The sequence below is a fragment of the Parasteatoda tepidariorum genome, chromosome 1 (genome assembly GCF_043381705.1).
Source record: "Parasteatoda tepidariorum isolate YZ-2023 chromosome 1, CAS_Ptep_4.0, whole genome shotgun sequence".
In the NCBI taxonomy this organism is placed as follows: domain Eukaryota; kingdom Metazoa; phylum Arthropoda; class Arachnida; order Araneae; family Theridiidae; genus Parasteatoda; species Parasteatoda tepidariorum.
Window position 1 is genome coordinate 57,071,962 of NC_092204.1, and position 6,527 is coordinate 57,078,488.

Below are 6,527 nucleotides of genomic sequence, written 5' to 3' on the forward strand. Positions count from 1 at the left end.
TAACCGAGACAAGTTGAGACAAGTCGAAAACCGAGACAAGTTGAAAAGCCGTTATTAGGAACACAGAATTCCATCTAGCAATCAAGGTGGTTTTGGTATTTATCATTCCGCCTTCTCCACTAGTGATTCAATAGATTTCGAAGAATTTTCTTTTTTCTTTGCTAACATTACAATTCTTGATTCCTTTGTGTATCCTTTTTTTTACTTCATTTTTAAAATGAATCTAAATATATGTATTAAGTAAGGTCGTTTCAGAACGCTCTGTATTTTTTATGCCTTTCCACACTCGGGAACTTTCTAATTTATGCGATGATTATAAATAAATTTACGCATTTAGAGCACATTAGATTAGGACAACATTGCACTAAATATTATCCAAACATGAAAAGATATTATTTGAAAAAAAAATCCCCATATACGCAGACGTATTCTGCAGCAAAGTCTATTACCAAATCTCTAATCCTCTTGCAAACCACAAAGCCAATGCCGAAAATATGTCTGTCTTTGTTGCAATTATAAAAATTTTTGATTGATTATATATTGATGGATTAAAAAAAATTAAATAAACAAAAAAGCATTTATGAAAATAATTGCAATTTTAAAATTTTATAATTCAAAAATTATTAGACCGATTTCAGTCAAATTTTGTATTTTTTATTTAAAGGATTTTACTTTAAATTGATATTAAAAAAAATGTATACCTTACAACTTAAGAAAATTTCGACTATTATTAAATGAGAGAATGATAAATAATAAATGATAGTTAAAAATCGTTTTTTACATAGAATTATTTTTGAATAAATGAGTAATATTAGCATTAAGTGATCCAAACGTTCAGCCACTCCAATTAACGCACAAATTAACACAAAAAATAAGATTAATCTCTTAAATATAGTTATTATCTGCATTAAGTTACACAGATGTACCGGAAAATATGTCTTAAACTATGAGGACAATATGTTTCAAATTACGGTTATTCTCCATATTTTGATGCTCAAAAGATAAAACCTGCTGAAAAAAAAAGTATATTCATTCAGAGAAAATACGTTTTGATCTGATTTTGAAACTTAAAATTTCTTCTGCACTTTTAATTCGCATATTTAAGGTTATCCCCTTGAATCATTAAATTTGCCACTTAATGCTTGAAAATTCAAGAATTAGATCAAAAGATGTTAAAATGTTCTCATTTTATCGTGTACACTATACTTTTTAGAATTATGTAAATGCACGAATGTTACGAAGTCTTATAATCATATATATTCAAATATTATATATTGTATAGTCTTATATATTATATAGTCTTATATATTATATNGTCATTTGGCGAAATTTTACTGTAACTTTAGTTTTTAGAGAAATTTTATTGTAATAATTTTACTTTTATCTCCGTATACCCCCCTGGGGTAGGTCGGAGTTCAACCTTATATATTATATAGTCTTATACATTATATAGTCCTATATGGGTGATTCTCACGAAACATGACAATTCGGACCAAAAAGTTTCTTCAAATTTAAAGTCTTCAAAATAATTTTAAAAAAAATTTTGTATACTTCTTTAGCTACACTTATGAATATCTTATAGACAGCAGTGTAGTTTATTGACATTTGCTCGAGAAAAAAAATAAAATAGAAATTCACCAAATCTTGAATGCCAGGAAAATGATATATTACCTTAGAAGTTTAAAAAGCAGTCATTTTAAGTTAAGTAAGTAATAGTAAGTATAGTAAGTCATTTTAAGTTAATAGTAAGTAACTCAACTTAAGTCTTTATGTTAGATGGACCATAAATTGCTTAAATTAATTCTTTTTATCCACTGCAAAAAGAAACAAAAAAATTTTTGTTGCTGATATGTACAGAATAAAATTGCGTATAATAATCAGTCATTAAATAAATAAATAACTTTGATTACATCCAAGCATATTACGATCATACCTAAACTTGGTATTAGGTTAATATTTGCTTTCCCTCTTTGCAGTAATAGCAGTTAAAAGGAATTTCTGGTAACACTTCAATGTCCTGGCATTCATAAGCCAGGAAAATGACAGCCAGGATAATGACAAATTCGCCATTTTATAGCATATAACTTTACTTTAATTTAATATTTTGGCCGAAGACGTTTATATTCTGCAGAAAACAACAGTATTTCTTAAAATAACTCAGATAAATCTATGTAGTTTTTGTTATTAATGATTTCAAGAAGCCAGGAAAATGACAGCATAAAAACCTACTCACCTTGAAAAATTTTTTGAAATAGATTTTGAGCCAGAAAATTGGTTCTTTATTCATGCAACAAGACATGTTCAGATAGGAGGGTATCTAATCAATCTATTAACATAAGATATTGATTCCTGGCGCTATCTATTTTGGTTATAAATCACTAAATAAAAGTAGCCAGGAAAATGACAGATTTTCATGGGACAAACAAATTATAGACAGAAAAATTTATTTTAAACGAAGTTTTAGTAAACAATACCCTCTGCGTATATTCTAGAAATGCTTACACCGGTAGAGTTATAAAAAAATAGATATTGAAAAATTTATGGGAAGTTTTGATGCTAGTTATAATTGGAAATATTGTTTGGGACATGCCAGGAAAATGACATTTTGATATTCATTTAAATTTTTTAAGTATACAAAACAGTCGATGCTAGTGCAAAGTCATTTTAAAATGCTAACAGCAACGCTATTTATTAATTTTTTTTAAAAAAAAGTTTTTTAGTATTATAGTATTAGATCTTGGAGCAAGGGACAGTGAATTGTCATGTTTCGTGAGAATCACCCATATATTAAAATCTTATATATTATATAGTCTTATATATTACGAAGTCTTATAAAATTATGACTTGGTGCATGAAAATCCGATCATTAGATCAAAAATTAATCAGGATACTCGTTTCTTTTCCCACACTATACATAATTCATTAAACATGCAAATGCTTAAGTTTCAAACAAAATCATGCCGCTGTATAACATAAAAACTTAATGGCAAAGAACCATTGTGCGAAGTTGGTGCTTCTCTTATAATTTTTTCTGGCGCTCTAATTACAAGCAAAAGTATATTTTGGAATTTTTAAATTATTAAAAATAGAATATTATAATTAGATTTGTACTTAATTATGAAGTCCAAAAAAGTAGTTTGAAAATGTTTTTTTACTTATATTCAAAAATTCATCAGTTCTTGACGAATTTATAAATTAAAGAAATTTTAATGACGAATAACTGCTTCTCTTAAGTATAAATAACAGCAAATAAGTGCAAATTTGAACAAATATTATTTGGAAATGACCCGTGTTAGGAAGATTTTACCTATAACGCGGAAAAATATTCCGATGTCTCATAAGTATCTTATTATATAAACGCTAATACGTACGTATGTATGTATNTCTCATAAGTATGAATAATTAAAATGCTAAGCATAATACTTTCCACTTATTTTGACCTAAATTAATATTGATACAAAATAATGTAAAACGGTATGAAAAATATGTTTCGCAAAAATTCTGAGTCAAAAGGTAAGTATTCTAACAAGCGTTTAATAAAAAAAAAAAATTTAAAATAAGCCAATTTGAACTTTTTCAAATGACAAAAAAAGCATATTATATCAGACGTTTAAAAATGTGACTTTGGCTTTAACTTCAAAATAGATCTATTATTTATTCAAAATTCGGAAACTTTTATTTATTTATTTCAAACTCAAGATTAAAATTCGAGTTCAAAACAAACAATTCTATTTTGTTATGACTTTTCCAGTTCAGTTAACACAATCGACCTCGAAAAGAAGTCTGTAAACTAGTGGGACGTAACGGTGAACAAGCAAAACTAAATATGCACAAAAAATTGTTCCTTCCGGGTTGTTGAAGTACCAAATTAGCCATTACTATTGATGAATCAAGATCACGGAACGGGTTTCCCGGGATGGTGATCGGGTCTTCGGAGGTCATTGACTAGGTTCCTTACCTACTCCTCAAGAACCTCTCTGTTACTCTAGTTAGTTACAATCACGATTTTCTTGAAGTCACGGATCGTCGGTGTATAATATGTCTCAAGCGCGTAATAATACCAGCACGCAAAAAGTATTCTACAATAACATGCTCGGCACGGAGCAAAGTGAAATGCCTATTGTGATTTCATAAAATATTACGATTCTGATGATTGGGGCTGTTTTTTATGAGGGTGGAGATGGAAAAGAATACACGCTTTGATAGCACTAACAGTATTTCATATTTTTGCTTTTTCTTTTACCTTTGTTGAGAAGAATATCGCTGATCCTGATTCTGAAGAAGATGCATAATAAAACATACATTGCTCTCTTCATATTTCTTTTTATATTTTAACTTGGAAAAAATAATTTACTGTTATTTCGTAGAGAGAAAAAATTTTTAAATCATCTTTCCTTTTAACGATTTTTCAAATCTTTGTCAAAATCTAATAGAGAAACTTGAAAAAGCAATTTAAAATTATTTTTTTGCTGAATATTTAAAATTTATAAGTGTTACATTTAAAATATTCATCATTATATTTCAATATCTTTATTGTAATGTTATTAAAAATGTAAAAGTAATTATCCTAGTCAAAATTCAAGCTTAGCGACATTATCGTAATATATTACAGGTATTTTTCTAAAGTTAAAGTGGTTTCTGCATAAAAACTCGTACTTTGATGCATTATCGTAAGATTTTTAAAGGTATTCATCTAAGGCAGTGTTTCCCAAAGTGTGGTACCCGTACCCCCAGGGGTAAGGGAACAGTTTAGCGGGGGAACGCGCTCTTATGCGAAATATCTCGCAACAAACGAAAATTTGACAAAATTTTATTTAAAAACAAAGCTAACCATGAAAATTTGCGATTACGTATTTTTCTATTGGCTATTTTTTTGCAGAGTTAACAGTTAATAATTAGTGGTGTCAACAGCCAGTTGTGATTTTTAATTTTTGAGCATTTTTTTTAACAGTAAAAATTACATTCATTTTTCTTAGTGGTACACAGCGTTACGAAAAATTTAGAAAGGGTGCACAGACGACATAAGTTTGGGAAACACTGATCTAAGGCAAAGCACTATTTACTTTTACAGTTAAATAGTAAGTATGATAGCTTATAATACATCAAAACTAATGATTTTGTAGCAGAAAAAAAAAATTTTGAGGAAAATAATTTCATAAAGTAATATTTTATTGATAATCTCATAGATTTCAAAATTAATCATTACTATATCACTATAACAGGTATACAAATGTTAAAATTTCTTCTTTTGAAATCATTTGTGTTTTAAATTTATTCAGAAAGAGCATTGTAAAAATGTTTTTCTGAAAAACTAACATTTTTCAATAATCAGTGATAGAAAATACAGTTTATATTTTAAGGGCCAGACAGTATTTTTAATATTTTATTCAACTGTATTTAAAAACACTGCAAAATTAATTTACAGATTTAATTTATTCAATATAGGTTTTGTATTTTAAATACCACTTCTTACAAATGAACTTTTTTGTTGTACATTTTTTTTTAAGAAATACAGTTTAATTTGAAGTGCAAAATAAGTGTACATTGCAAATTAAATGTACATTGAGTAAAAAAAAATATACTATCCTCAATGAATTTTGCTTTAATGATTGAATTTTAACATAGTAAGTGCCAATTTTAAAGGTACAAAGAGCTGAATTTCGGAAAACATGATCCCAATAACTTAGTCAGGAAAGTGGTAGAAAGTTTGGCTCACTTGTCTAATGTTAATTTCACTACCTGATGCACTAATTTTGCACCAAAATAACTGAAGAGAAGCTTGGTCAAAATATGAAATTTCCATAAGGAAGAGATCGGTGCTTAACTAAATGTGGTTTATGTAAGCCAAATAACAAAACTTGAGTAAGGATTTAATTTTTTAATTGGAAGATTAAATTTCTTAAAAACGAACCTTGGGAAAAATTTATAATGTTTTCAAATCTGCATTAACTAATATTATATATTGGTACTTTTATCCTACAAATATTTGAATAGCATGCATAAAATTGAACAATATTTGAAGAATATATGTAAGATTAATGTAATAATATCAAAGATATTTAATATTTTATGTCAGATGTCATTTTGAAGTTTTAAATTTTAAGGAAATGTACAACCAATTCCAGTTACAAAATTTTTTAAGAATCAAAATGTTTAGTTAGAAAAACTTACTCAGGATTTAGCTTTAACTATAAATAAGTTCCGCATGAAATTTTGAAATTATTTAAGAAAAATCTTGCGGTTTAATTTTAACATCGACCATCCCCAGAAAACAGAGTAATGGCAGAGAAAAATGACAAATGAGAGAATTATTCAATAAGATAAAGGAAATTAGAGTTTAAGTAGAAATACATTAAAATAAAAAAAAACAAAGCTTCAGTAAAAACACAGAAAAATACAAAATGAAAAAACCGAAAAATTTCAGTAACACAATAAAAAAATATAAAATTGAAAAATGCATCAACTGGGAAATGAGAAATGAAATTTCTGTTATTTTATGTTGCAACATTATAATTCTTATTGTTTAG